Source organism: Aplysia californica, unplaced genomic scaffold, assembly GCF_000002075.1.
Source record: "Aplysia californica isolate F4 #8 unplaced genomic scaffold, AplCal3.0 scaffold00005, whole genome shotgun sequence".
Taxonomy (NCBI): domain Eukaryota; kingdom Metazoa; phylum Mollusca; class Gastropoda; order Aplysiida; family Aplysiidae; genus Aplysia; species Aplysia californica.
Genome location: NW_004797275.1, coordinates 2,150,619 through 2,161,241, shown reverse-complemented (window position 1 = coordinate 2,161,241; position 10,623 = coordinate 2,150,619).

Genomic DNA, 10,623 nt, shown 5'->3' with positions numbered 1-10,623 from the left:
AATAAAAAAAAAAGCATGTAGCTGTTGGGTTCTCTGAAGCTTCTCTTATTTGTTTTGTTGGGGTTTTATTTTAAGATCTCTCCTGCCGTCTTACTTGTGCAGTTTTTGGTTTATTTGTCCGTTGGTCATGGTTGTTTTCATTTGTTGGAGGCATACTATGAGCACATTCAAGTTATAATTCTTTGTTGATATTTTAGTGCCAGAAGTAACCAAATTTGCATCCATCAGCAAACTTTCTTCATGTCAGTTGACGCGTACATGTTCAGTGGTTTGTTTTTGTTTCAAGAATCGGCTTTACAAACTGAATATATGGTACCGTTCTGGAGAAATAATTGCCTGATGACAGCAGAAATTGAATTGTGGGTTTGTCCTTCGAGTTTATTATTTTGGGTGGGGTGAGACTTCTACGCCAAATAGCGTTGCACATTCTGATTTTTCTTCAAGATTTGAACTCTCCAAAATCCAACCATGTAAAGGAAATATCCTGTTCCTTGAGTTTTCTTTTGTTTTTGTGCTCTGTCAAAATTAAATGTTCTGTTTCATCATCTTGCGTCTGTATATTTCATTACATTTTTTCCTCATTTTCATTAAAACGATAAACATGTCTGGGTGAGCTTTTCCTAGGTTCACACAGAACTATTTCTGGTTGTTCTCTCCGCTGCCTTCATGGAGACAGTAGACACAGGCGCCGACACTTTTGATAACATTATCTTTGATACTAAATGAGATGTATAACTTTTGCTCAGAAGAATCTAGAATTTGTAAAATGTGAAATAAATTATTAATTATTGAAAATGGCCAGTAACTTCATTCAAGATTATAGGTATGTCTTTCTGACTACTGGGAAATTACACCCTTTTTTTCTTTAAAGAATGAAAATATGTAAGAAATTGAAATTCCTTGTTCAGTGAATATTAGTTACTTGCTGGGTTTCCCATTGGATGAACAGACTCAAAAGAATCGATTGTTAAGTCATTATGAGATCCGTTCTCGCACTCTTTACTTTGTGAGCAGAAGCCTCACTTGTTTAAAATGTCGTCTTAGAAGATGGGTGTTCCCAAAATTAGACCTAAACGAAACTAATGAAAAACTGAAAATTAAACTACAGTGACTTCAGACCCCCCAGTAAAACTGTGCACCCTTTAAATGATTCTGAACCACCGTTAATTTTTTCCAATTTGCAGTTACAAAGTTTTAGGCAGCCAAAGTGACGGACTTTAACAAATATAATATGTATAGATGACAACTTTATTTTCTATGGCGAAAGAAATGTAGAAAAAACAATAGGGTGTTTGCATAAATTCTGTATGTTGCATCTTTGGCCAGCTGAAATCAGGCTGCTTTCCATACTTTGGTCCTCTTGGGGGGAAGCAAATTCAGTCCGAGTCAGTATTGGAAGTGTGAGTGGAGCACTAGTGCAGTTATATTGGAAACGAGGGGGGGGGGGGGGGGGGGGTAGAGTATTTATAGGCTTGTTTCTTAGTTTATATTATTTTTCTTCTCCAGATTAAAGTGGAAAGGGGTAAAAATGGGTCAAAAGGTATAATGAAATTTGGTCTTTTGCTCTTGATTGAGAGCGAAGCGGAAGAGTTTCCTTTTTGTTTTGATGGGTCTAGTAGTATGGTCTATATTCTTTTGTGGAGGCTCATGGAGATGTGTAAATGTAAATAACACATCATTTATGCCATTGATAATTTATTTACTTACATGCTTTGTAAAGATGCCTTGTCCATTTCCTTGTAAAATATGTGTAAATAGAGTTGTTGGGTCCTGATGGGAAAGGTCTACCCTGGTATAAACATCAGTTGCATAACTGGTACATTCTGTGTTTTGTTGTCTATTTTCACATCTCTTCATTTTCTTCTTTTTTATATGCTTTGATTTTATATGTTGCTGATGCATACTCCAAAAAAAGTGGTCTCATAAATGTGCAGTGTGCTCGATAAAGACCCATGTGGTCATGGCTGTAATGACTCTCGTAACATGTTTTGTGCAAGCTTTAGGAAAATAGTGGTCAGTACTGGGGTATTCTTACTGGATTTCATGCAATGAACCCTGCTTTATATCATTTTGAATGAGGTACTTTGTAAAGTGTGTTCATGTGGGGGGTCATCTGTTTAAGACTAGTTTAGCATAAACTGTCTTTGACAAGAGTTATAATATACAGAATGGCTGATATGCAAAGCCAGTTTAAATCTTTGAGCCCGGAATTATTTTTCACAGACCAGCCCATTGCGCTGGAATTAATTTTCCAAAGAGCGCCTTTTAAGGTAGGGTACCTTATTTAAGTTGACTCTGACTCTGATGCTATATGTGTTCAACAAAGGTATGCATATTTGGTGTTACTGGAAAGGTAATTCAATGAGCTGTATTAATTTATGGTTTGCATTGTGTTTTGTGTAATTATGCAAGAGTAATTATGCAATAAAGGAGGATAATTGAAAAAAGTTTAAAATTCTGATTACTTTGAAGAGTTTATCTATCATACAGCCACCATTATCCTTCAAATGTAGATTAAAACATAACTGTAATGATAAAATACAAATCCATTTTGCAGAAAACTGCACATCAAGATTTTTAACTCAGGTTTTTTTTGCGGTACAATCATTTGAATGAACTGAAATCCATGAAAAATCACAAAGAATCACTTCTCAAATCTTTTTGTACCAGTGAATACAGACTAACCTGCTCTGTTCATAGAATCGAACAGATGATATTATAGATCTTATTGATCAGATATGTACTGCATATGAAGGGAAATGGGTTGTGGTACTTATAAAAGCACTCTGCGGGATGAAGATGGGGTCTGATGGGGCAGGTGCTGCAAGCGAATGCTGTGCACTTGGGAGCTGAGGGTGTGCTACATACTTTGTAGTGGCGATCATCCTTCACACGCATAATGAGATTGTGACCCGGTTTCAGACGATTGAGAGATGTGTCACTGGGGGTCTACCCACTGGTTTTCTGGTGTCGGTGCTAGTGGTGTGTGTTGACACTAGCTGTGCAGCCTTATCCGTCACCTGCAGTAAAAGGGCCTTCTTTTACAATTGAAACGATATATTCCTCGTTTGTTCTTTGGTTAATGGATGGGCTCTTGTGGACTTAATAGGAAAGTGTTGAGAATGGTGCAGTCTAGCACCCAGAAAAAAATCTTCCACCATTTAGTGGGCCGTCGTTTGTGCATGCTGATCTGCACGATCACATCTGTTCATAAACTGGTTGTGCTGGTGGACAACAACAGGCTTCATCACAGCAGCCTTCACTTCCACCTCAAGGGCTGCACAGTTTGTCGGGTGAAACCATAAGTACTGGTTTCCGTGTCTTTTTGTCCTTAAATGCACAGCACATCACCTTGGGTGCGTTCCCCCAACCAGAATCTTGTTTCCATATGCCCCATTTTCAAGGACTTCTGATCCTGCTGGAACCTGACCCGATTCTCCTTCATGATGACAGTTATGTGGTGTTTCTTACCAACCATGTGGTTCACAAGGGCTTTTGTATGTGCCGGCAGTCACGGAAAATATGATAGCCCTCTCCTAATGATGGCAATAAATGTGTCGAAGACCTTGATAGCCATGCCACTGTCAACCTCGCCCTCAGGGTTGTAGCTTGTCTAAGAGCCAAAGTAAATAAGTAGATTTAGTATGTAGCCATTGGAGCTATCAACAAGTCCTAAGGACTTGATGTGATACTTGCGAGGTTTACTGGAGTTAAACTGTTTGTATTTCCGGCGCCCCTTGAGTCCAAATATCATTTAGTCTATCGACACCTACTGAGTTGGCGTATAGATATAGTTAAACCAATCAACCAGGTCTTTTTTTAAAGGTTTTTTATATTGACCTTGCCATCAGCTCCAGTATCACTCCCTCTGGCATGAAGCGTTGACTGAAAAATGACAAGCAGATACTGAGAAAACAATTGATTGATTTAGAAATTGTGGAATTCACAAAAAAATCATTGTAATATAAGTGGGTTTTTTATCAAAAATTCAAACATCATAAAACTTGGAAGAATTGCGCGCTGGGTGTAATGTGTACATTGCACTTGTGTCCTATCGTTTTGCCCTTATTACTACATCCAAATTTGTCCCTTCTTCAAATTTTTTGGTTCATTGCTAATTGCTTTCTCGGCTAATGCGCATATTAATGTATTTACAGTTTTATGTTTACATTGAAAATGGTATCCTGGGCTAAAAAGTAAGTTTACAGCAAATAGACATCTGGTCACAAGTACTGTGAGGGGAATCCAGTCCAGTACTCTGTGATCTCGGGGCGTTGATCAAGGTCCATTGATGATATGATCACTGCAATCAGCTTGTACACTTCAAACTCTGTCACTCCCAGTTGCTGAAGGGAGAGCGCTTTGATGCTGGAATGTTCCTGTGCACTTTTGGAGTTGCATAATCATTTATATTGTGAATCGGTTTGTTTATTATGTCATCACTGAAGAGAGCTAAAAAGCAGTCTAGCTCAGTTGGCAGCGGTCCAAAAACTCCCATCGTGAACTCTCACATCATGGTTGGGGATGAAAGGAAAGTTGTTGAGTGTAGCGTTGTTCCTGTTACGCCCCACCTCGACCCAGTCTCTTTGGGTGGTAGTGGTAGGCCTAGGCCCACGTACCGCTCCTGCCACTGATCCAGCCTTTGGCCTTTTAGAACTTGTATTTGTAAAAGCCCTGGATCTGACAGTTGTACCGGCTTGGTAGGAGTGCCACGCACACTCAAAGACTGGTCTGTTTCATTGCTGCTGACAGTATCGTCACTGCGACTCCCACTAGACAGTTGAAAATGACTATCGACATCAGAGCCGGCGTCACTCACAAATTAATAAGAGTCGAACAGCATATTAGTGGCTTCCTCAATCGAAAAGCTTGACAGTGGTTTCCTTTTGCTCTTATTGTTGTCATCCACCATTGCGTCGAATGTAAACAAACAGGCTGTCTAAATTCAATTGACACTAATGGCTAAAAAAGGATGCCAAATCTATCGGTTTTCAAAGTGATCTGGAAGGAAATCAACTATAAACGCCTGGTCTTGGCACAAATACATTTGGATGCTGCAAAATATTGCTGTAAATATCATTAGGCACCTTTAAACAAAATAATCACAAATCGACGACTTGAGTCGTAACTCCGAGCGGAGGGGGGGGGGGTTGAAATATTGTTACTGTACCAGGTAGATTTTTATTTTTAGAATGGATATTTAAATTGTGTTTAGATCTAGCAATAATAGCGGGCTCTTACTCATTAGGCGGACCAGGTTTTTTCACAGAATGTTCTTAGAGACCGCTGTATTGGATTTTTCTCTGTCTCGTGTTAATTCTTCCTTTATTCTATGTCAGATTCTCTTTTCTTCTTCAAACCTTTCATTTTTCACCGCAGAGTCCAACAGCTGGTTTATATCCTTATTAAACATCTTGTCAAGTCTCAACAAAATGCAGTGTGTTCTGGAAAGAGTTTAGGACTTTTGGTGTCAGGCTGGGTTGTTTGACAAAAGTGAAGTTCAAGAAAATTGAAAAGGAACTCTGTTTGATAAATTATGATTTGCCTTTGAATTCAGAATATTTTTTAGGCTCCGTTCTTTTTATGTTAGTTGATTAAATTGGACAGAACACTTAGTTGATTTAAGTCCTAAAATTATCCCAAGCTTGAAGGTGTTATGGGCTTTGGGTTTTTTTTTTAATGTGTGGCACTATCCAGGTTATTTGTAAGCCATGTTGTATTCCTGTGCTGTTGAGGGAACCTAGTCGCTTCACAGAGCTCTCAGGGAAGTCATGGAGAAGATAAGTGTTGTCATGTGTGATGGTGTCAGTGACCCCATTGGTGCCCAGATTTGATGATGTGGTAGTGGTGTGTATGTGGCTGCTGTGGTGGTTAAGTGTGTGTTGGTATGGTGGTTATTTGTGTGTATGTTGCTGCCACGGTGGTGTGGTGTGTGGCTGTTTGGTGGTTATTTGTGCGTATGTGGCTGCCATGGTGGTGTGTTTGTGGCTTCCATTGTGGTGTGTTGTGTGTTTGTGGCTACCAAGGTAGTGTGATGATAGTGCTGCTGTCTCCTAGACCATTTTCTCCTATCATCCTCTGTCTATGCAAACGTTTCATGTGGGCCTTCACGTTCTTTCTCTCCGTGTGTTACGAGCTTTTGACAGGAGAACAGACCTCACCAATTTCTCTTTCTGTTCTCCAAATGTCTTGTGTATGTCCCAGTTCTTCTGATCGATGTTGATGAAATATATTTGATACTGTGTCACACTTCATAGCAATAACATGCGAGTAGTCCTTTCCTGTTATTTTTTTCCATGGACGTTGTCCTTCAATGTGCAGTGTTGTTGTAGTTTTCCCCTCATTGCAAGTATGAAAGTCAATATCATTTGTACAGTGTCATCATTGTGTGTGCACCAGCATTTTTTGTGGTTGTATGCTGTGGCTTCAACTTTCCCTCTTTTTTAATGTCTCTGTAGGGCATGATCTCTGGGACACAGGGAATGTAAAGAGTTTTTCCTCTTGCAGCTTATTATTTATAGAACTCTTGAAACTGAAACAGATAAAGTACTACTGTCTGTAGTGCAATGATTAAGCTCCTCTGCACACAAGAGGCCAGAGTTTGATTCCAGAGTGGAGAAAGTCATATTTAATCTATGCTATCCATCTTTCTTCTATTCTTTTGGAATGTTTTATCCCTCTTGGCCCAGGTTGTGCTTGACACAGACATATTCAAAGCAGCTTGCCTCCTAAATGGTCTTATTCAATGGGGACATTATGCATTTACAGTCATTACACAAATAAAGTGAATGGAATAAGTATTGTATGCCATGTACACTGAGAAATGTGAGATTGTGGGTTCTCCAAGTCTTCATTGTGTGGATTGTGTGGGGAAACGAATGTATATATATATATTATATATAAGTGTTGCCTATAAATGGTATATGGACAGGATTTCAGTACTGTCTTAATATTTTCTTTTCTTTTTATGTTTTTGTTTTGCAAGTTTGAATGAGAGCTGAGATGAAATCTTGGTGTGCATTTAATTTCACTAACCGGCTGGTAATGAGCACATGTTATGAAGACAGAAGAGGTCAATGCTTTGTTTACGTAACTTTCATTTTTTTTTTCCCAATTGCTTTTTATTTGTAGGTTTTGGGGTTTCTCTTTTGCGCATAATGTGCATCACAGCAGCTGGAAGTGGAAGGGCCTGGGAATTACCCTGTTCTCATTATCTGTACAAAGGATTATATTCAGAGTTTATGCCTTGCTGTGTGAAGAATGTAATTGTGTTTGTGATGTCCTTTGCGATGCGACAGTGAGCTTCTACCTGCGCCAGGGACATGTTTCATAGGCCATATTGCTTTCACTTTTCATCCTACAGAAATACAGTTTTGTGTCTCTATTGTTATGATTGAAATGATTATGAATATGTCTCATACAGCTCATATGTATTGATATTTCTGTTTATTATGAGTTGCCAGTTTCCTGCATGTGTATGTGCTCTGTGGGAAATTGAAAAAAAGGAATATTACCTCCAAATGTATGATCATTCACTTAACTTTTTCTTCATCAACAAAGAACTGTTTCTCGAAAATAAGTAGCTTTCCTTTTTTATTTGAGTTTGAATAGTGGTAAGTTTGTTTTTTTAATGTTCTATCTGTGCACTGAGAACGACTTGTCCTCACTGGTTTCTTTTTACATGCAGTTAAAACATAGGATGTGTGTTTATCACATTCATGAATGAGCTGAATGTGACTTGACTGCTTAGTTTTCACATTGTTTTGCCTGGATGGAGTGTTTGCAAGTCTCTTACTTTGTTTTTGAAATATTCAGACGCGGTTTTGCACTGATTGAGTACTCTTGATCACCCAATTCTGCATCTGATTTGACTTCTTTATTTTGGTGCTCTCACTGGCCTTATTATAATATAGTTGAGTAACTGTGATTTGGAAAAGAAAGGAAAAGACCGGAAAGTGTAATTCTACCATGTGGAAGTTAAATTCTGTTAAGCATCTCCCTCTTTTTATTGCGTTTCCTTCTGGTGGAAGCATCCCACCTCCTGATGATACAGTATATCAATGGATGTGTGTAGCATTGGCTATCAAAGTCTTCAATTTAGATTTGAATAAACTGTCTATTATGAAAACAGTTTTCATTTGATTTTTTCCCCTCTCCTTTTACTTGTAGAATTTCATAGGTAAATAGAAATTGTTTAAGAAAAACAAACACTGGGGGGTGATTTTTGTGGGGCTCTTTATGTGATTTCACGCCCAGGATATTTTGATTGAAAAACAGTTGAATCTCAGACCAGTCAAAAAAACTTTTTTCCTCAAGTCATACTCTAGAAGGATGGTGTGTGATATTGATTGGTGTGTATGACAATGTTTTTGTGTATGTTGAACGGATAAATGTTCTTTCAATGGTTGTTTTGTTCAGGGTTTTGAAAAGGGCTGGCGTGGGGATGGTCGTTTAGGGTGCTCTCTTTTGTGTCTTGTAGGTGGTGTTCTGTGACGGGGGAGATTTTTTTTCTGCCCTGATGAACTAGAGGTCGGGCATTTTTTTCGTTTTCTTCTTTTTAACCTTTTTTTTTTTCCACTGAGCTTTTCTGACTTGGCACATTTGGGTTTTTTTCCCCTTTTATTTTTCTTCTCAGATTGTTGGTGACTAAAGAAATGTCATAGTTGATGAAATATTTATAGAATCATCCTGTTAAATAAAATGTGAGATGTAAAATTAGTACATCTATGTAAGTATATAATTTGTGATTTTGATGATAAGAATGAATAAAGACTTATAAGTTCATGTTATGGCCTTTTGTTTGTTTGTTTGAATATGAAATGTTTATACTAAATTGTTGTCATCCTTTCATGACCTGAAATAACTCATTACGTATTGGAAAAGCATGTCGAGGTGGGGGGTACTGTAATTGTAAATATCTTTTTTAGAAATAATGTTCATTTAATTATTATTATTACTACGTTCTCGTCGATATAATTTAGATCATTTGAGTATTTTTAGTTACTAAGACCATGAGATCAAAAACCAAATGTTCTGTCTCCTCTATCAAAGTCATAAGATTATTCGAAGTCGTTGTCAAAATATTCAAAGAATTACACTTTAAAAAAGCTTGACGCGATGTGAAAATCAAAATCTTTGATGTCAATTTTCTCAAAACTTGGTATTGAGCAGGTAGAACTTTGTAATTCTGAGGTAGCGAAATGAAGATACTGGTACTTAATAAACAGCTCTCAACGAGGTAATCAAACTAAACTTTCTTTGTACCATCACTGTCATTGATATTGGTAATTTCTTTTAAGAAAAAATACATCAAGGATATCTCCGTAGACTACCTGATGTGTCAAACATCTATCGTCCTCATCTCTTATCCTTCTTCTGTTTGTGTGTTCCTCTCTAATAACGCCTCTAATTTTCGACGCTTATTTATGGCTTATTTGTGTCGCAAATTGCATAAATTTCTTACTTAATTGTGAAAACCTTAAACAAAAAGACGGGGGCTCTCGTGGCCTTGAGGTTAAGGTGTTGGCCTCTCATTCAAAAGGTCCCGGGTTCGAATCCGGGTAGCGACCGAACATTTTTCTTCTCTAAATTTGTCCCCTTTCACCTCATTTCCTTATCTTTAGCAATGTTCTGTCGTCTGCTTTCGTCTCCTCTTCCTGCCCCCACCCCTCACCTCCTTTGCCCCTTCGTCTGGGCTCCTGATTCTTTCTGTAGCCTTTCTACTGCTACTTCTTCGCTTCTTCTTACTGCTGTCTTTCAGCTACACCCCTGATCTTCTGGTTGGAAAGATGTACACCTAGCCTTCTTGGACAAGGGCGAAAAATCTCGGAGGGCCCGTGTGCAAGTTGCGCACGTTAAAGATCCCTTGGTAGTCTAAAATCGATAAGAGTAGGCTTCGGCCGCCACCCGGGCAAAATTCAAAATTTCCTACGGGCTGAAAATATTAGGTGTGTCCCGCGCGCTCATACGACCTTATTATATGCAGTTGCGAGCGCCGTAAAACACTTTACCAAAAAAAGAAAAAGAAAAAGACATTCCTTTCTTGCACTGCTGGTTTGTTCTATCGCATAGAACGACGGACAGACTAGCGTAACAAACAGCGCATTCTCCACGCCGCTCTAAGATTTTGTCAATTAATGTCCTGCACACTACACTATCTGTTGACGTGCTTAGTTGATCACCCATAAGCATCTGTTAAAATGCTATATTATATCTAAATCGTATGGAATGAGTACGGCCTCTATGTGGTTTTAATATGAATTATAGTCTAATTTGCTTTCAGTTTGCTCCTCCCACCCCAAACAGCCTAAAGCCGACCCCCCTTTTTTTCCTTCTCTCTTTCAAAAAAAAGGGGAAAGGATCACAGTCAGATGTCACTGAAAACGTGTTTGAGATGGTGGGCTGTGATGACATGATTTTTAAAAAAAAAGTATACGGATACTTTATCATCTGGTACCATGATCGTCAATGTCTGCCCCAGACTTGACTCTAGCAGAAGAAGCAGCAGAATACCTTACCCCATCCGTGACCGAACAAACAAGATCTTTTCGATCTATAAACTTGCAGTTATCTTCCCCGTTTCTCCAATCTCTCTCTCTCTCTCTCTCTCTCTCTCTCTCTCTC